The sequence below is a fragment of the Helianthus annuus genome, chromosome 4 (genome assembly GCF_002127325.2).
Source record: "Helianthus annuus cultivar XRQ/B chromosome 4, HanXRQr2.0-SUNRISE, whole genome shotgun sequence".
NCBI lineage: Eukaryota > Viridiplantae > Streptophyta > Magnoliopsida > Asterales > Asteraceae > Helianthus > Helianthus annuus.
In genome coordinates, this window is record NC_035436.2 from 195,661,347 (window position 1) to 195,684,354 (window position 23,008).

The following is a 23,008-nucleotide window of genomic DNA, read 5'->3' on the forward strand; positions in this document are numbered from 1 at the left end:
TATTAATATGTATACATATATACATAACATACTTATTTCAAATTTATTATAATTTGCATGTTATGCACTCATGCACACACCATATATTTATTTATTATTTGCCTCATATCAACTTATGCATAACTGCATATAATCATATTATGCTATTTAAAAGATACATATATAACATTAACCACATGCATATATGCATACAATATCATCTGCATACATTTTTTTTGTATTCATATCATTACTCATACATTACATCATATACATATGTGCATATGTTAATATAACACTATATTCTATTCTATCATCATACACATAAATTCTGATTATTCACGCCTACATACCACAACATACATTTTTTTACATACATGTCATAACTTTATTTTATGATTTGTATTATTAATACATATTACAATACATATGTTGCAGATACAAGATGATTTTTGTTCCATTTACTGGTGTTGATCACCACAAACGTTGTGTAATTTTCGGTGCTGGATTACTATACGATGAAACAATTGAATCATACACTTGGCTGCTCCAAATGTTCCTTAAAGCCCACAAAAAACAACCTTCACTTATACTTACTGACCAGGATGCTTCTATGAAACAAGCTGTGTTAAATGTATTCACCGAATCCACCCATCGTTTATGTATGTGGCACATAACGGATAAACTGCCCGCTAAGGTAACGATATTATTAACTTTATCTTATTCAATATTCCAATGTACGTATATATCATCATTCTTTTACCAATATTATAATTTAACATTCTTTATTTATGAATTGTCAACCAATTACAGATATCTGGTGATATACTTGCAAATGGGACTCTGAAGAAATCAATACACAAACTTGTTTGGAACTTGTTCATAACAGTTGAAACATTTGAATCACAATGGCAACTTTTAATGAAGGAATATAAACTTGAAAATCACAAATGGTTGACCGATATGTATAACATTCGCACACGTTGGGCACCATGCTATTTCAGAGATATTCCATTATGTTGTTTGATGAAAACGACATCCAGGTGCGAAAGTTCTAATGCACGTTTCAAAACTAACTCTAGAGAAACAAACTCCCTTGTCCAATTCTTAATGTGCTATGATACTGCTGTTGATTCCAATCGTAATAAACAACGTAAGAATGAGTTTGATAGTGACACACGCACACCAAAGTTTTTAACAACCCTTCCCATTGAAATTCAAGCATCTGAGATATACACATGGAATATATTTTTGGAAGTTCAAAAAGAGATTCATCGAGGAATGTTGCAGTGTATCATTTCTGAACGTCCTACCACGTCTGTCGACTCTATTTATAGTGTCAGACATCTTAACAAACACAGAGTTATTGTCAACACGTTCGAGGTACCTATCTTGTTAACTATTAATTATTATTTTTTTTATTAATTTAAATGTATGTATAGATGCATATGTACATAACATATGTGATGCAACTTTATCATAAATTACAATTTTTATTCATATATGCATACATCATCTGATTACTCATTAATTACTCCATCCAAACTTATGCATAATGCATACATGTAACTAACAATACAATATGCATATATGCATATAATACCATATGCATACATATTTATATACATAACAATCCACAACATGTACAATGTATGTACATATTCCAATCTTAAAATACCGCGTATGACGTCTATATTATACTAATATACAACACACATTTATTACATATAATTATAACTATACATCAACAAACCTGAACATACATCGTACTCCATACGTAATCATACATTCTCCCATGAATTTTTTTACATACGTTAATTATATCATATTATATGCATATATGCACATATACCAATTTATTATGTTATTCCATACAAACAATACATCATTCATATTTATAAACATACACTTCACTTATATATTTACTTACCTTACACCATTCATATTCATGCAGGTTTACGCTGATATCCCATCAAACACTTATACTTGTTCCTGCATGGGATTTACACGTATCGGTTATTTGTGCCGTCATATATTTTGCGTATTTTGGTTCAAATCAATTGACCGTATTCCCATCCAATACATAAGTGGGCGATGGAAACGTGATGCGGTCCCATCAAGCGTGTATACCTTATCACACATGTATTCAACAGAGATGAGCGAGACTGGTACACTAAAAACTGAAATACTTGATTTGCTTACCCAATGCATGAATCGAATTGGAAAAAACCCTGATCGACTTCGTTCATTATCCACACAAATACGATCCATCAGAAATGAAATATATAAAGATTTACCTGATGAACCAGAACATAACCCAAAGCCTGCTAACATCAGTGATATACTCAACCTTCCAATTCATTCAGCTTCAACCATCAAGCCACCTATGGGCATACGAAACAAAGGTTCGGACACCAAGAAAAGACGGGTTGGTCCGGGTGAAAAAATTGTTAAACGTCGTAAACGTCCTGCGCGTCTATGCAACCATTGTAACAAATATGTTTTTGATCATGATAGTCGCAATTGTATTAAAGTCAAAGAGGCAAAACGGGCTGCTTACAAGGCCAAATGCGATGCTGCGGCTGCTGCCAACCTTCCTCCTCCCCGATATGATGTATCGGACAATGAATTTGATGTTGAACCTACATATGCATCTACCGATTCTGATGAAGAGTTCTACAACGACAACACTATTGATATATTGTATGATACGGTTGCAACAACAACTAAACAAATCGACCCGGCACCTTCAAAAACATCTAACCAACCCATTAGACATTCGTCCAGAACCCGTCATTACCCCAACTATGTTTACAATACTGAATCAGAAGACGATGTTTGATATGTTTTTCCCCTGTTTGAACTTTGCATTTTTTTTATTAGTAACATTTTATAATCTTTTTATTTGTATCACCTATATCAAACATATCGTTTATCATGTGTTACATTATGTTGTGATTATTTTTTTCAGTACCATTCACATTTTAACATGCATATCATTACAATATATGTTTACCTGTTTAACTACGCATATATGAATAACTTAAATATATATATATATATATATATATATATATATATATATATACATGTATTATGCATATAGTGGAGGGTTCAAATGAGAAGAAAAATTTTGTAAGAATAAAAAGAATAACTTTTAAACCAATAGAAATGCTCCATTTAGTTCATTAAATATGTGTATTTAGTGTTATTAATAAGGGCATATAGGTAAATTTCTAATTGTAATTAATTAGCTAACTTATTAAACTTGTAACTCCCATTTTAAATATATTCTTTCAAGATAAAATAATTTAGGGTGAAGGACAATTTTCGACATGTGTAGGATAAATTTTAGTATGTGTAGGATAAATTTTAGTATGTGTAGGATAAATTCTTAAATGTGTATGATAAATTTAGATATGCGTAGGGTAAATTTCGGTAAGTGTAAGATATATGTAGGATAAATTTTGAAATGTGTAGGATAAAATGTTTTTTGCTTTATTAATGAGAGATAACATAATTAATGGGAAAAGTTATAAACTATTTAATGTTTTACCATTATGCCCTTTCTTCTTTTTCTTCTCACATTAAATTTCTTCTCAAATGAACCTTCCCCTATGCATATATGCATATTAAGATCATTTTTATCACATGCTTCCTTCTGTCATATTTATATAACTATTGCAAAATCACATCTACCATTACAACCTTACAATTAATCATTCCATATCTATCTATGCATATATGCATAAACCCATATGTACATATTAATATACATATGTACATATAAATTATTACATAATTCTATATTGTTATCAAAATATATATCCATTTTACATTTTATCATTACTATTTACATAACTAAAACCATTTATACTACAACATACTACATTATTACACATCATATGCATATATGCATATACAACCGTATCTTGTTACGTCATATTTATATAAATTTATATGTATGTGCATTCATTCCGTATGTATCAACATGATTTTTTATATACATACATTTATATTCTTCTAATTACCATATTCATATATGCATTCATATATATGTCATTACGTATATAACAAACTAAATTTTATATTCATATATGCATACATGTACATAATACTACTTTCCATCTCTATTGTTCGCATTTACCCTGATCATTTTACAATCTATATACCACATTATATATACAATAACATTCACCAACATCATTTAATATCAATCAATAAAAAAATAAAACAAATAAAAAATAATAATTAACAATCCAAATTACAAATTGCATATATCAACAATCCAACAACAGTCATTATAACATACCATTTTCCGATTATATCCAATCACTTAACAAACCATACCATCAACCTATTTACCATTTTCTAACACCGTTCAATAGACCATATAACTTCTAACCAACCTACTGTTTCGCTAATCCTCTCCAACACTCCTCCGGCAGTTTTGCTACTGTTTTCAATTTACACTCTATCTTAACATTCTTCACATTCTCAGCCGCTACCTTCGCCATATCTAACACCCTTTTCCTATAAATGTTTGACGGTGATAACATCAATGTTGTTGCTATCCGCATTCGCATGTTATTCAACGGATGTTGCTTCACATCCTTCAAATCACTGAATCCACAATCAAACTCCTTTGTACTCCCTTTGTAACATTCCATATGGCGCATTGCAAATACCCCACAATCTTTCACATTATCCTTTGTTCCCCACGTAATCTTTAACCTCTTTATTACACCTTTTCTAAGCTTTTCTGTATCCGGGTGGTTTACTGACTTCATGTATGTCCACATGTAATTTTTCTGCATAATAAACGCCAAAACAAAAATTAAAAATTAACATCAATTGACAATATACATAAATATTACATTAACTTTACATACCACTTTGCATGGTTGTAGGATCTTTTGTTGACCCGAACGAGTCGTTCAGAGGTTGTCTCTTGCGTTTCAGATGCGGAATAATAAGAAATGCAAGTAGATATAGCTAGTTCTTCCTCCTAACTGCTTGTTTTATTGATTTGAAACGTTTTACAGCTCAATCGTCACACGGCAGAGCTTCGGCGTGAATCCAACAACAACGTTATGAGGTTCGCTCAAACTACCCTATATATATAGGCAGTTGGGTCCGCTTATGTGTCACATGACCATAAAAGCGGACCACACTAGTCCACATAAGCGGACCATCATGTCAAATAAGCGAACCTAGAATCCTATGTCCCTATGAGCGAACCTGATACATGAAACCCATACAGACTCCTGTTTTCTCGTATTACGTGCCCTATGCTATACAATACGATAAAAGACCTGATCCTAAACACCTAGACGCAATCAACAGATGTAGTGCACTAACAATGGTGTCCCCATGTATCTAAACTCTGATGATGTCCTTACATGCACGGCGTCTCTGTTTGAATCCATGTTATCTGTCACCTGCACATCTCCCGTATCCAAATCCATACAAATAAGATAAAAATGTGCCTTTTCGATCATTGGTACCACTATTATATTAAAAGCTCTCAAATCCAACAGCGTGTCGTCCCTTTCAAATACTTCTCTCAAATACTTTTTCACAGATTTCAAAGCCATCTCCTCATCTTGCTTCTTCTTCAGCATATATTCCGGCTGCAATTTATTTATTTTTTTTACAAACATATATTAATATTTGTGTATATATATTATTTTTATTCCTATTTTTTTTATAAACATATATTTATATATATATATATATATTATTAATTTTATGCATACATGCATATAGAATAACACATAATATAACCCATACGCATATCTGCATATTATAATATAACCCATATGCATATATGCATATCATACTTTCATTAATATGCATACATGCATATCATATTTCAATCCATATGCAATATTGCAAATCTCTTGTTTATATAAATATATAAAAAATATGTATATTAAACTTTATTCTATATGCATTTACACATATCCAATCACTTTATTATTAACAATCCTATATGCATATTATAATTAAATCCCATGCATATCATATTTTCTTTATATGCATATATGCATACTATCTGTTAACTCGACATACTACATTATCATATATATGCATATATGCATATTCACATATTATCTTATTATCCAACACATGTTCACATTTACATATTATACATGTGTATTTATATTAATGTATAATCATACTATCTACTTACAAAGTTTGATGTATAACAGAACAACCGTCTTTTCCCGCTAGCCACCATCTTTTTCTCCTTATCATTTAACATTTTGTCCAACAATCTATCAGATTTGATGATATCTCCTTCCCAAAATCTAGCGTGTTCATTGTATGCCCCAATGCATGCAATCCATGTTGTGTTTCAAACATCTTCAACCTGCATGCACGTATATTTTTTCAATTATCCAACAATAATTAAATTGTTTTAAATCTATTTTTTACAACTCTATATACTTTATATGCATTACGCAAATTCGTAACAAACATACATGCATATAAATAACATACATAATTATATATATATATATATATATATATATATATATAGGATAGGAGTTGGCCAGAAAGTCTAAATTTCCTAAAAAGTGTAAAAAGTCATAAAACACCGTAACGTCAACCATAAAACACACCAAAAACCCACAAATAATATGATGAAGATTACTAAAACATCATGTATGTGGGTTTTGTGTTGTGTTTTAGATGTTAAGGCTCTGATTGTGGAATGACAAATATTATTGTGTTTTATGTTGTTTAGCATTGTGTGTTTTATATTCATAGTTCTACGATGGTGTGTTTGAAGTTTTTATGGACTATTAGAGTTTGAATATGGTATTTTAGTAATATTCATTCTATTATTTGTGAGTTTTAGGTGTGTTTTATGCCTGAAATTATTGTGTTGTATGACTTTTTACACTTTTTAGGAAAAACACACTTTCCGTAGGATCCCCACTCTATATATATATATATATATATACAACTTACATAAAGCTTAATCCGGATTTGTCATTTTTCTTTTCTGTGTCAACTTCGCCTTTTCCATCTTCATCATATACGCCCCTCCCATATTCGTCATCCTTCTTATTTCCCTCGATCCTATAATATATTTTTTTGTTTTTCACAACTCAATACAAAATAAAATCTACAACATACTACCTAAATATATACATATATGAATTCATATACATATTTATATAATAACTATACACACATACGCACATCAAACAATAATTACCTCTTTTTTTCCATCCCAATGATCATCACAAAATTCCATAACAATTTTTCTTTCTCGTCCAACGGTTTATTCATCGGCACTACCTCCTCGCACTCATCATCATCTGATTCTTGCGAACTTGGGGTCAATAATACAAATGATGGCATTGACTTATCAACTACATCCTCTCCTTCTTACGATACTTATATGCCACCTTTTTTTGTGCTACCGATTTATCACCTGTCTCTACGTCATCAGTACCCTTACTTTCATCAATTCCTAATTTTCCACCTTTTTTCACATCTGTTTTCCCACATTCATCCCCTTCCTTTGTATCATCCGTCCTTACGTTTTTCTGTAACATACTAATAACACCATCAACAATTTCATCAACGTTCTGTTTAACCTTTTCCATCTTTACAGTTTCCTTGAAAGTCTCATTAAACATCCCAATCACTTTCAACAATTGTTCATCGTCTGGATTAAGCAAAAACTGTCTTTCCAACTCTTCCTTTATGTCATTCATCTGATGCTTCAATACGATTACCGTATCTTCTATATCATCCATATGTGTCTGCATTTATTATTTTTCATACCTTTTTTAGTATTAAAATAAAAAATTTATTATATATATTATACAATAATATTACAATTATTATAATTTTCACATCTTTCTATGAATTACACGTCATTATCCAATTTATACATCATTATATGTATATATGCATATAATATAAATTTATTTATGCATATATGCATATACATTATATACCCTCATATGCATATACGCATATGCATATGTGATTTTACACACAACTTATCATATTTAAAAAAAATTAATAATAATAATAATAACAACGATTTTTTTACACATTTGTATATTAATTAACTACATATACATTCCCATCACATTCAAATATTTTATTGATTTAATCTTATCATTAATTTATGCATATACATTTCATATACTCATATGCATATATGCATATTAATTAGATACATACTATACTCCTCTGTTTATATTATTACCAACTAATATCCATACGTTAATATGCATAATTAAAATAATATACACATTTGCTTATACCATCATGTGCATATGCATTTATGCATAGATAACATTTCAAATATTATATGCATACATACCTTTTTTATACCCGACATCTCTGTTTCAATTTCACCTTTCTTTTTAACATCTCCTATGTTACATACACACTTAATATTATTATATCAAACAAGTATGTTGTACCTTTGCTTGGTTGTTCAACTGTTGTTGTGTTTTTTGCATTCTCCACATCTTTATTGTTAACGTTACTTTTCCTTTTTCTAATTTGTGATTTCCTAATCATCGACACAATTGGTTCATTATCTTCTTTATCATCATTATGTTTCCTTTTTCTAATATGTGTTGGATTTGCATCAGTTTTCTTAACATCGGCACTAAATGTCACTTTCCTTTTTTTCCCTTTCATCACCTGTTGTATAAACATGCAATTAAACAATGTTAATATATTAAAACTGATAACATATACGTTTACATATTTTACCGTTATTTTATATGCATAAATGCATACCATTAATATGTATGCAATTGTACATGTACATATATTATATATATGCATCAACATGTATGCATAAATGCATACCATTAATCTATGTGCAATGTACATATAAACATACTTTATATTCAACAACTTGTATGCATACCATTAATCTATATTCAATGTACATGTAAACATACTTTATATTCAACAACTTGTATACATAAATGCATACCATTAATATATATGCATATATGCCTACCATTAATATATATGCATCTGTATATGTAAAACATATTGCATATGCAACTGTACATGTACACATATTACTTTACATACTTTATATGTACATATCACATTGTATGCATATATGCATACTTTGTCAAAACTAACATAATCATACATTTGTGTACTAAATTACATGTGTATTCATACAACATACAAAATTAATCTCTGTTCTATTCAACAAACTGTATGCATAAATGCATACCATTAATATATATGCATAAATTCATACCATCAATATATATGCATATATGCATACCATTAATCTATATGCATATGATTAATATATATGCATATATGCATACCATTAATATATATGCATATGTATATGTAAAACATATTGTACATGCAACTGTACATGTATACATATTATTTTACATACTTTATATGTACATATCACGTTATATGCATATATGCATACTTTGTAAAAACTAACATAATCATACATTTGTGTACTAAATTACATGTGTATTCATACAACATACAAAAATTAATCTCTGTATCCATAATTTTACACAAAAATTGTAATTATTTAACTATCATCACAAAATATACAAGCTACGTCTATTAACATACTAAATATTGTATTTAACACAAAAAACGCCATTAAAATACCATATTATTTTTCAGAATTGACCTAAAAATGTGTTATTCGGGTGAAATATGCCCTAATTTGTTGTAATTGTACAAATATGTGTTTCAATTTCAAGTTGCTATACATATTACATGTGTAAACTAAAAACTACAATAAATCTATGTATATAATTTGTTACATGTAGTCTTCTTCCTCAAAATTTATGTATAATTTGGTACCTGTAATCTTCTTCCTCAGGATGCCCTTCGATCTACCCTATCTGGTTTCACGTTTGTCATCCGATTCACCGATTTCATTTGTAGTCATTATACTCCTCAACAACTTAGAACAACTGTAATCGCCGCCGTAATCGATCGTAATCGCCTCCGCAACAACTTAGAACATCCGTATCGCCGCCGGTTATCGAACGTATTCGCCTGAAATTGTTACAAATCGCCGCCGGATGAGTCGTTTGTGTGTTCGAAACAACTTGTAACAGCCGTAATCGAACCGTAATCGCCGCCGGATTACCCTGAAATTGTTATAAATCGCCGCCGGAATGAATCGTTTGTGTGTGTATTCGAGTATCTTACAAAAAAACCCTAACTACATTACACAATTACTCATTATTACATGTATAGTCATCCGCCTTTTTTTTTATTTTTCACAACTTTAATTAAATTTCATATTTGGTCCTTGTAAGTGCTTCTCGCGGTTCTCACAATAAGGGTGGTTCTCGCATGAGCCCCTCCCTATATATATATATATATATATAAAGAATATCGTATATTACGGCTTAACGTACTTCACGTACAACAACGTGCGTGATTTGTTCTATAACACGCGTGACTAATGTCTTCAATATGCGTGATTATAAAAAGAACGTGCGTAATTACCTGTCGTACATGATCCACAGTTAGCAAAGGCATTCTCAAGCTCCCTATACACCTGTGTCACGTATCATTTTATTTTGGAAAGTATAATAATTAAACAAAAGAAAAGTGGTGTTTTTCTTTTAACTTACATCGCATTGATTCATGGTAACGTCAAGCCCAGTCACTCTCACGATTTGTTTTCCCTTGAGAAATAGCCACGGGTGTGTGTGCCTCCCTACTGCATGTGCAAACACATGTCGTAACGTTGATCGATTATAAACACGAAACATATAAATATGATAACGGATATTAGCTACCTTATTAGTTATTACCCAAGGTAACGCTCAACGGCCACCTTACGCTCATCAATGGTATGGCTAGTGCTTCCCAGAATCTATATTATAGAAGAAAGATAATATCAACCTCTAGTATATATGAAGCTACTAATAAATAATTAACAAGATCAATTTGATATGAATTATCACACAGAGAGAAACAATAGGATACATACATTTCCAAGTGAATCAGCAGATTCCATGACCATCTTGCAGCTTCTTGTATATGTCGGGTCACTAGTATGTATGAAGGCGACTTCTTTCACATCCCCTAAAAAACGGTGGTGGTCTGCAACTTTTGAAGATGATGGGTATTTATTTTAAGTTAATTACATAAATTTCTCTAAAAAACGAAATTACAAAAATGCCCTCATGTGCCTTGCACATGATTAGATTTAACAAAAAAAAATTAACTGGGTTTGCCCTAAAGGACATAACGTGCAGGATTTTGAAACATTAAGTACAAAACTAATCAATTTTAAAGGTAAAGGACAGCGCCTGAAATTTGGGACAAACATAAAGGATAAAACTTGTAATTTACTCTTCTTTTTATATGATAAAATAAAACTACCAAAACTTTACTATTTGTTTAAATAAACTACTTTGATAGGATTTTATCACTTAATCTTACATTGTTTCGTTTATTTTATTAGAATTTTTAGCATATACTTTTTTAGATGCTTGTAAATAATAAAACCAGATTCTAAACAAGTAAAATCTATACAACAAAGAATATATTAACAGTTTAACACTATCTTTCAAATTTGATTTATACTAGCAAATTTTAATTATTGTTTTGTTCACGTTTTGTTTCATCAAAACACCTAACATCTTTCATTGCTAGCTAGTTTAAAAATGGATACTATAAAACCATAAACATGGAGCATCTAAAAACAGTGAAAGAACTAGAATAAATTACCTCTATACTTGTCTTTCATTTTAAGTAAACCAAATCATAATAACCATTAAAAAGTAAAAAGTAACTTGTCTTTACCTTTTTTTTTTATGAAAGTAGTATAGTCCACTTGTACCATATGTTGGTGCCTTAAAAAGTTGCATGCGCCTCTCCATATCATTATAGAGTGCAACTCCATACTGAAATTATTATGAACATTGAAATTTAGGTTACACAACAACTTCAATTAGGGTTTATAATTTTTCAATTATTCAAGCCAAATTAATTAGGTAACTATATATTAATTAGCAAATTTAGTTTATGGGAGGAGCTACTCTTTAATTTTTTACAAGCGGTCTAAGTTTTATTTACAACTTACTAATGCCTACTTGGACCCTTTAGACTCTGTGTAAGAGGCGTGGTTCCATGCCACGTCGGACATCAACGCCCAGCGGGGGAACCTTTTGAATGGTGGGGTGCATCGGGATGTGGGTCTGTGATATGTTGTGGGTGTTTGGGTTAACTTATTCTGGAGCTCTTTTTAACTTATTGACTTATAAGAAGTTAAGAGTAAACTGCCAAAATGGTTCCTAAGGTTTACTCATTTTTGTCACTTTAGTACAAAACTCAGACCTTTTGAATCTGGGTCCCTGTGGTTTCAATTTCATTGTCATTTTCATTCAAAATCAAAATCTGTTCAAAATGATCTTTTGACGTTTTATAATAAAAAACTAAAAAAATATGACAATTTTGTCCTTCATTAAAAGGGAGGAAAAAGATAAAAACGTTGGATCTTAACTTAATCTGACCAGATTTTGCTTTTGGATGAAAATGGCAAAAAAATTGAAACCACAGGGACCCAGATTCAAAAGTTTTAAATTTTGGAATAAAGTGACAAAAGTGACCAAACATTAGGGACCATTTTGGCAGTTTACTCAAAAGTTAATAAGTCAATTTGATAGTGTTTAAATAAGAGTTGAGAAAGAGGTTTATGGTTTAAAACGAGAAAATAAGAAGTGAAAATTTGTGACTTATGACTTATAAAAAGTTAATAAGTCATAAGTTAAAAGGAATCCCAAACACCCCCGTTGTCAGCAAGGTATGGTTCGACAAAATAGAACAAGATAAAACAATGTATATATAGTGAGAGAGATAGAAAGAGACCACGGTGCATACTATGCTAGTATGCTTCATCTTGTTCCATTTTAGGGTTTGAGTTTATTGTTAAGAGAGAGAACAAGGTATATAGGTTTTAATTAAATAGTGGGCTGCATATTGTGTTGATGGACCGTGGTGTGTCAAGTTACACAAGGGCATGTTGATTAAAACTAACAGAAGTAATATTGTATAGACCGTGATGTGTTGGGTTGGGTTGCATATGGGCAGTGGCGAAGCTTGAGATTTATGACCGAGAGGTCGAAGACGTATATACCCAAAAATTTCTATAAAACCAGGGGGTCAAATACGTGTATACCCAAAAACTTCTATATGAAAACCAGATACTCTTCACTACTGAGCGAAAAGTTTGGGGGTCGGTCGCCCCCTCCCGCCCCCACTATACTACGCCCATGCATATGGGTTTTAACTAAAATTTTAAGGAATAAGGATTTTAAGTGGATTGTTCATTAATCGTGCACAGATTTATAAATATTTATTCAATTACATTACATTAGTTAATATATATAGAACTAACATAAATAAATCACACCCCTATTGTTACACTCATTTTAGGCATTTCTGAGTGGGAAAAAAATACGTCTATATGTGGCCTACGTAGCTATCACTTTTTTCTCACCTAAGACATCAACCAATTGTCCAAACTCAAAACAAATATTGTACCACAAAACAAAATAATTAAATTAAAACCAAATGAGAATCAAGAAAATATAAAGGTAACCAAATTTATTAAACTTAACAACCTAAAACAACAAACCAAATAGTTATAAAAAAATAGAAATATGAACAAGAAAATAAGGAGGATTAATCCATTTTTAAGGTTATAGCAATAGAACTTTATGGTCATATAATTCGTTTTACATGATCATGGTCAAAAGTGATGTTAGATGTTAGAGTGAAATTACTGATGTATACTCACATCCACTTTAAGCGTACCTCTTTGGTTATAATCATACGTTCTAAACAGTGAAACCGTACACATATCGAACCGTTATTAACGATTTGGTTTCAAATTTCAGCGGGTCGGTTTCGGTTTTCTATGATAAAAAAAAAAACCATTGATAGCTGTTTGGCTTACTTTTTTGACCTATAAACCATAAAACCGTACCGTGAACACCCCGTAGCCAGAGTAGTTGGGCCAAAGTGGCGAAGTATTACGTTCACCCAACTAGCTAGACTTGTTTGGAAAAAATTGTTTATTACTCGAACGTATGACTCGACGACGCATTGGTAATATGTCGTTAGGTTATGCAAGTTGTATATGTATATAGGGAACATGAAAAGCCACCTTACACACATTTGTGAGCATTGTCTACTGTGTGTATATTGACTACTTTTAAAGAGTTCAAAAGCTAGTTTAAACACATAACTTATTTTGTTTATATCCAACTAGTTTGAAAGCATATGTTGCAAACATTTAATTGTACCCTATTAAAATTTAAATGTATAAAGAAAACCAGTTTTTGAAAGCTAGTTCTTTTTTGCCATTAAAAAAAACTTATTTAATTATACACACAACTTTGTGTGTGTAAGTGGAGAATAATGTAATTAAATATAAAGTATGCAAATTTAGAAGGAATGACGAGAGAGGCAAAAGAAACGAGAATTTAAGCAAGAAAATAATATAATTTTTGAGTCTTAGAGATACTTAAAAACCTAAAATCAATGATACACTAATTAAAGTCTTAAAATTGTTATTTATAACTTAATAAATATGCATTCTCCCACCATAATTTGTATTTATGTTATAGATTTAACATTTTATACAAGATAATTATTATATCATAAGATTTAACATCCATAATAAAAACTTCTAAACACAACTAGTTAGTAGATCTACAGAAATAAGACAAGAAAGTATATAAATCTACTAGATCTATGAACTTTAACACCAAATAACACAAAATCGTGCGTATATGAGTATAAGTATTTATAAGAGTCCATAAAGTCCAAACATTACACTTAGTCACTTGTATTTTAAAGATTAAACACTTAAAAGCTCAAAAATGACAAAACTAACAAATATGAACATAGATCACCAACATAAGTTTTTAGTATAAGTATTTTTATTATAAACTTTCTTCAAAACTAAAAGAAGAAAAATACTTGTAGTAAGCTGTTAGTTTTAACATAAAAACTAGTCTAAGAACACTTAGCACATGAAGTCTTGGAAAACAACTTACAAAACTAAAGAAAAGTTGAGTTTGGAAGAGTAGAACTTCACCTTAACAAGCAAGGAGAAGGATCGAGTGAAAAAGAAGAGGTCTGAGCTTTTTTTATATATATAAACCAAAGCTTAAACCCACTTGGACTTTGAACTTACGATTTGAGGGAACAATGAGCTTATTCTGCTTGTAGAGTAAAAGAATGAGACTAGTGGGTTAGATTGGTGGGGTATTAAATTTAAACACTATAAATAAGCAGGTTATTTATGCATATATGTAATGCTTTGGGAGATTTTCAAAAAAAAAAAAAAATCATTTTTTACTTTTCACCCAAAAGTATTTGATAAATTACTTTTAACCCAAAAGTATTTGATAAATTACTTTTACCCAAAACATTTTATCTTTGCAATCTATCCTAACTTTTTTTACTTTCAATTTTGGTCCCTTTATAGTTTTCATTTTTCGCAACTTTTTCGTTTTATGCTTCTTTTCTAAATTTTGTGGATTAACACATCACAACATGCGCCTACGACTATATAACTTGAAGAATCAACAGATAGAGACAAAACAAAACTCAAATAAAGACATATGGCCATCTCTACATGTTTGACCCACCTATGAGCTTAAATCTGCATGCATATGCAATAATAAATAAGTTGATGGGTTTGGATTTAGTTACCTCATCTGCTGGGGACGATTCTGGTGGTTTGAAGAAAGGTTGAACGTGGCGGTATTGGTTTTGCTTATATTGCAACAAAATGGGGGAAAACCAAAGAGAATGAGAGGTTTAGGTTGCATTGATGTGGAGTTGGGAACTAATTGAAGTGTTATTATAATGAAGGAGCAGAAAAGCCAGGAAGGTGGTTGTAACAGAGGCTATAGTGGAGAGAGTAAAGGAGATCACAGGTTGTCTTTTGTCTCTTTTGGTTCTCTCTTTTAACTTATAACTTTGTTGCTACAAAAATACAAAAGAAAAGGTGAAATGGATTTTTAAAAGTTTAAAGTAGTCAGGTTTGAAGTCTCTCGATTTTTTTTAACTTTCAATCTCTTTTCTTTATTTTCACTACTTACTACATGATTCTCAAGCTCAACCTTGAGGCTTAACAGATTCTCAAACCCGATTGATTGATCCAACGTTGGGTCGATTAGTTTTATATATAAATTTATTGTTCAAGATTTATCTTGCATTTGTTGAAACACCAATTTGCTTTGACTTCAAAAATTGAGAGAAAATAATTTAAAAAACATAAAATATACCCCATTAATACTGAAATTGTTATATTCTTTTTGATATTCCATTGAGTCGTTAAAACCTGTTTATTGTATTACATTACATATTATTTCTACTTATATCTATTACTCCTTTTTACTTTACCATGACATTAATTGTCCCTTTTACTTTACCAGGACAATTCTTATTTACTACTTACCAAACACACAAGACTTGTCGGTACTCACATGCTTTTAACCTTTTACTCTTATTCAGTAAAAGTCTAACTAGGTTGATGATACTTTGTGAAAGTTTTTATTCATTCATTTGCTTTTTTTTCCCTTTCTGTTTAACTTCAAATAACTTGGTGTATATGAATTTTAGCTTTTTATTTTTATATGGTTATTTGGTTAAATATTATACGATGAAGTTTATTAATATATTGAATATATTATTATTAGCTTTTTGGTATTTAGATTTATTACTTTATTAAATTTCTTATCATAGGTTAATAACATTTTTAAGAAATAACTAAAGAACACTTGTGTGGGGTTTTTGAGTGATTCATATTAAATATAACGTATTTAATTACTCTACAAATGTACATATTTTTCTTTGAAGAAACAGGTTAACGTTTGTAGATTATGATTAACACTTGTATGAGGATTTTGAGTTATTCATAGCTATAAAAAAAAAAAAAAAAAAAAAAAAACAAACAGGGGCCAACTTAGCTTATGATTAACACTTGTATGAGATTTTTGTTTTATTTCGATTTTATGCCTTATTTGATGCCTTATTTAACTAACGACTAGGGTTTACAAAAAAAATATATATATAATTGAATATTTGAATGCTTGAAATTCAAACGGAAACGAAAAAAAAGTATTTGACCCGACCTGAATCAGACTGAAAAAATTTATTATATAGCAATAGACAAACAACCCCTAAAAATTCCCGCCCCCAATGGAAAAAAAATTGGGTCTGCCAGTGCATACACATATATAGATCTAGAGATTTAGTAGTTTTAGAACAAACACCACATACACGATTCACATACACACCCACACTACACTAAAACTAGTCCATTTAACATATTGCTTTACTTGTTTTAAAGCTCTTGCAAAAACGTCCCAACTCTAGGTGAACTAACATGTATTTAACGAAAACAAAGAGAAGATTGGTTGTTCATACCACTAGCAAGGCTAGGTGAAGATTCTTGAGAGAAACGAGAAAACTTGAGTCCTTAAGCAAGAAAACCCCTTAAAAACGTTTGAGATCACTTAGAAGATGAAAGATTTAGGCTTGGATTGGTGATTTTGGAGCTAAAAATGAGGATGATATGGTGAGCCGTAGGATTAGTTAGTGCAGTTGAAAAGCTACGATCTCCTATCAGAATTCAAAACCAAACCACCAAAAGACAGAAGCTAGAAATTGGTTATTTTCATTAACAAGTAGCAGACAGGGCAAACACAACTCGTAAACAAAGCATAAAAGAGGTTTCATAAATATGAATGTTAAGTGTAGTCAAATCTCCAAAAACTATAAAACAAAGCAAAAAAACAAAAAAAAAATATCATAAGCCACTGGCATCTCCTGTAAAAAAAAAAAAACCAAAACAATTATCTGAGCTAATTGTTAACAGAGAATGGTACATGCTCCATATACTCTTTGCATGTTTTCTACTTCACACTTTTTTTTTAATTTACCACATAACTAATAAGACTAAACCTTTAAACAAATAATCACTTTCGTCAAACATTAAAAACTTAATTAATGTACTTAAAGACCAATTCTACTTGATCCCCACGTGATTCACCAATACATGATGAGACAGGTTCCAAATGCATATTCAAAACATCCAATTTACCAACACATAAAGAATTTCATTAACAACTATGGTTGTATTATTACAACTCATGATCTGATTCCATCATTCGACTAACCAAAAAAAAAAAAAAAACACATGACTACTTCCAAATGCATATTCAAAACATCCAATTTACCAACACATCTGTCCCAAAAATTATATACTTAAATATAAGAAACAACAACAATGATTATTACCTGCAGATGATTCTATCTCCGGTATGGCTCCAGCAGCAGCGAGCAACAAGCAACAGCAGTGATGGGTGATTTTGTTTTGTTGTTGAGATGTAAAGGTTTGATGGTAGATATGATGTAAGGGTCGGATAATAAACGAAGGAAGCTGGCATGGTAGATGGGGGTAATTGAAGGCGGTAGTTGGAGGATTAATGGTGCTAGTATTAACGAAGCTGCTCCGGTGAAGGCGGCAGATGAAGGTGTAGTCGCTGGTAACCTTAATTGATGATGAACAGAGATGGAGATTAATGATAACAGAAATGGAGTAAGGGTTTGATTTGATCTGATCGGTTGAAAAGAAGATCTGTTTGTGAGAATTGAGGATCTGTTTTAAAAGAGATGAACAGAGATGGAGATTAAGGGTATACGGGGTGTAAGCGGGGAATGCAATCGGTGACCCCATTCACCTAAAGGGAACACCGCCGCCATCCCTTAGGTGAGTGGGTGAGAGGAGTGAAATGGGTGGGGGTTCACCGAAGAGAGGGGGAGGAGAGAGAGAGGAGAGAGGGAGCTGCCATCCAATCAATGATTTTCTTTTTTTTTTTTTTTAAAAAAAAAAAAAACAATTCACCTAAGAGGGGAGTTGCGCCATCAAATTAGGGTGTTAGGAGAGTTTAAGAGTGGAGTTGACGTGGCACGCGGGGATTGGTTTAGCGTAAGAGAGGGGACTCACCTATTAGGTGAGCACCCCCTTCACCCTAATGCTGTTGAAGATGGCAGCAGTGTTTGGAAGGGCAGGTAGGTAGGTGAAGGGTGTAATGGTCATAAATTTTTCAAAAGTCATTTTGCTATTTGAGAAGTTATAAATCTTTACTTTTCAAATTTGCCTTCTGATAGTACAAACCAAAAGTCATTTTAAAAGTACTTTGTCAAACACTATTGTTATAACTTATTAAGTGTTAATAAAATAAGTCAAAAGGAGATGGAAAAAAAAAACCCCAAACACCCCAGAATAATGGAGAGGGTGGTGACTGATGAGAGTATATTGTTTTGAAATGCTATATGTGAGTGATCGTTTGGGGTAGGTAAGGCTAAACGGTATGGAACCGTCGCCAGGTTCGTCCTCCAACTTCGCCGCCACATCACCACCGTCGTCCCACGCCGCCGCCCCTCCGTCCCGTCCTCCCCGTCGGAGTTAAGCCGTTTGCGACGGACCAAAGCATGTGGGCCCCCCTTGGTGACGCCCGTCCTCCCACGCCGCCCCCCTCGGTCTTGCTCCGGCGACGTCCTCTTCTCCGGCACCATACCGTGTAGCCTAAGGATGTAGACATTTTGTGGAGGGAAAACATAATTTAACACTTAGGTAGTCAAAGTAGCTTGTGTTGGTGTGTCATGTCTATTTTGATGAAAATTATGTCTTGTTCCTTTCTGTTTTGTTTTTAAACTACTCTATGTGGGCTCCGTCCTATGGTCGGCGACGGGCCTGAACATCACCCCCTAAGAACGCCCCGTCTTCACCGTCGGCCCCAAACTGTTCATGCCTGTCATGTCACCACATTTTATATATTAACAAACGTTGAAGGCCCTTAAGAACAGTGTCCGTTTCCAAGTTTTATTTGACCGCCATCTCCCGGTCTTCCCTCTCAAAACTCAATCAAATCCATTACAATTGTTATGCTCTATAAGTCGGCTTTATTAACTTATATTATTATGTGTAAAATATGATATCTATTTTTTTTTCTTTCGATAAAAAAAACATAATACGCAATTATATTCATATTTTTATCTTGACATTTTGTTGAAAATGAAGTTAATACGAGTGTCGATGTCGTGAGGAACCCAACCAATTCTAACTAAGCAATATTGGTACATGTTTCGGTATTATTGAATTTGGAAGCGATACGATACTGGTATTCGCCATGTAGTTTTCAAATTGATGTAAAAATCTGTTGATATCTTTTTGGATATATCCCAGCTTTATTTTTTGTTTTTGTTTTTTTTTTGTTTTTGATTGTTATATCAAGTGTCAGTATCGTAACAAGCCTATTTGATACCAATCGAATTCCTGTCGCCGTTTCATGCTAAACCGATACCAACCCACTTCCGCCGCGTAGCGCGGTCAGATACCACTAGTTTCAAACATTTTCCGTTTAAGGGCTATTTTTTTATAAAAAAATTAATATTGAATTTAATGCCTCAAACGGCTATAATTAAAAAAAATGAGTTAAATGTCATTTTAGTCCCTGTGGTTTGAGTCATTTTTCCAATTTAGTCCAAAGGTTTCATTTTTCACATGTAGGTCCAAAAGGTTTCACCGTTGCCATTTTAATCCACTGGGTTAACTTCATCCATTTTTTCTGTTAACGAGAAGGCCAATTCGATCATTTTTATGTAATTCTGTTAGCTAGAAGGGCAATTCGACCATATAAAATGACCAAATTGGTCTTCTCGTTAACAGAAAAATTGATGAAGTTAACCAATGGACTAAAATGGCAACGGTATGAGTACGAATACGGTACCAATCTCATCCCTACTACTTACCAGACAAAGACAAAGACAAGACTGATCAGTACTCATATGCTTTTAACCTTTTACTCTTATTCACTAAAAGTGGATGGTGATACTTTGTAAAGGTTTTTATTCATTCATTTGTTTTTTCCCCTTTCTGTTTAACTTCAAATAACTTGGTGTATATGAATTTTAGCTTTTTATTTTTATATGGTTATTTGGTTAAATATTATAAGATGAAGTTTATTAATATATTGAATATATTATTATTAGTTTTTTGGTATTTAGATTTATTACTTTATTAAATTTCTTATCATAGGTTAATGACATTTTTTAAAAAAATAACTAAAGAACACTTGTGTGAGGTTTTTGAGTGATTCATATTAAATGCTAGTGGGAATGCCCGTGCGTTGCGGCGGGTACGTCTGTTTTGTCGCCTCATATGTTGTTTGAACGATATCGATTCGTTTTGTCATGGTAAACAGAAAAAAAAAAACAGTGAGGTAGATTGAATAGTCCCTAACACATTGCCATTTAATGCAAAGTGTAAAAATCCTAAAAGAGTGTTGTTGAGGAATCAAAAGCATCTTAATATACAAACCGAGACTTAACGAGCTCGAGCCTGAAATACAAAGCTTGTTTAGGCTTGTGAGCTCAAAACGAGCCCAAGATTTGGGTTTTACTCGCAAGCCGAGCTCAAGCTCAAACAAGTAGATTCGAACCGAACCGAGCCGAGCTTCATAAAAACATGACGAGCCAAGCTTGAGTAATGGAAGGCTCGCACTTGGCCCGACTCGTTTACACCCCTACCGGTGTACCAAAATGTGCCTTCAGTTGCCTTGCCCGTACATCAAACATTTTGTTACTTTAGGTCAAAACATGTATATAGGATTGATCTCCATTACAAATAATCTTACATTCAGATAGAATCAGTTAACTACTTCATTGCTTGATCAGGTAGTGGGAGTTTTTGGGTCTGTGTTGGTCCAGTTCCACAAAACAACTCCTATTCATACTCAAGACCTCAAATAACGTCTCTAATTCTTAACAACAACCAGAAACAAAAAGATAAAAACCAAACCAAAGAACAATACCTCCTGTGCAGTACCTTAATATCTTAGGGTGAATGGGGTGCTCCCCATGTGGGGAGTATTCCCTACTTAGTCACAACCAATCAGGTTATTCCATGTCAACTCCCCTCTTAAGTCCCCATTTTGCACTCAAACGTTGGCATCACTCCACTCAGAAAATTATTTTTTTATAAAAAAAAAAAGAAGAAAAAAATATGATTGGTGGAAAAAGAGTGGACCCACATTAACAACCAATCACCCCTTTTTCTCTCTCCTCTCTCTCAATCGGTGAGCACACACTGACCTAAACACAAACCGCGTGTTAAAAATTTGTTGGTGGCGGTGTACCCGCACGGTGAGCACACTCCCCGCATGGGGTCACCGAAGGTGCCCCGTGCACCCTTACTAGCACGTGTTGATTTGATCATCCTTCCACACATCTGACAACGCCTGCATTTTCTGTTTTCCACACCCGCCTCTGTGGCAGGCAGTCCTGAAACTGGTCATAACTCATAGACGAATGCCAAGGGACCCCACATTACACACATATTAATCACCGACAGTTGACACATAGGGCACTTCTGTAAGGGCAGAAGAATGCTTATGCCTCGTGAGGCGAAGGAAAACGCCTCGAAACTCGTTTTCGTTCTTTTTAACCTTGACACTAAGTAATTAATGCGGTAAAATATTGGATATTAGTCAAGGACCGATATTTTGAAATATCGATTATCGCGGTGGGATATCAGTAATTTTACTATCATGCTAAATTTATATAGCAATTTAACACTAACAATTCAGTATGCTCTCCTACCATCAACAAATTAACCTTTTGCAACTTGCAAAACACTAACAATTGTAGCAAGTAGGAACTTACTAAGACTTTAAACACTAACATTTAACAGTAACAACTAACATTAAAACTTAAAGCACTAATAGTAATAACGGCAAAAGATCAAATACAAATAATCTTAACATACTAAACATACAAATTGAAGGAAAACTCAAAAGGACAATGTGGCATTTTTGTAATTACCACCAACTATCAAAGTTACTATACAAATGTGAACTCAACCAAAAATACCTAAAAAACACAATTTTTTTTTACATTTTTTATTAAAAAATCGCTACATTTTGTTAGCAAAAAA

The 23,008-nt window shown here is 32.2% G+C and overlaps 1 long non-coding RNA gene across 12 annotated transcripts; it reads right to left on the reverse strand.

Annotated features, from left to right (window-relative positions):
• Positions 1-5,237: 5,237 nt before the first annotated feature.
• On the reverse strand, positions 5,238-19,820 carry LOC110937764. Of its 12 annotated transcripts, none has more exons than XR_004890757.1 (13): positions 18,310-19,820; positions 15,715-15,990; positions 15,095-15,218; positions 11,794-11,894; positions 10,976-11,094; positions 10,782-10,858; positions 10,614-10,702; positions 10,486-10,537; positions 8,439-10,121; positions 7,211-7,763; positions 6,961-7,071; positions 6,176-6,355; positions 5,238-5,612 (listed from the first exon to the last, which is right to left on the reverse strand). It is a non-coding gene; the product is annotated as an uncharacterized LOC110937764 (long non-coding RNA). The 12 variants fall into 12 exon arrangements; XR_004890756.1 differs by lacking the exon at positions 15,095-15,218 and adding an exon at positions 17,437-17,631; XR_002591017.2 differs by lacking the exon at positions 15,095-15,218 and having other exon boundaries at positions 5,245-5,612; positions 8,439-8,664; positions 9,829-10,121; positions 18,310-19,198.
• Positions 19,821-23,008: the final 3,188 nt, after the last annotated feature.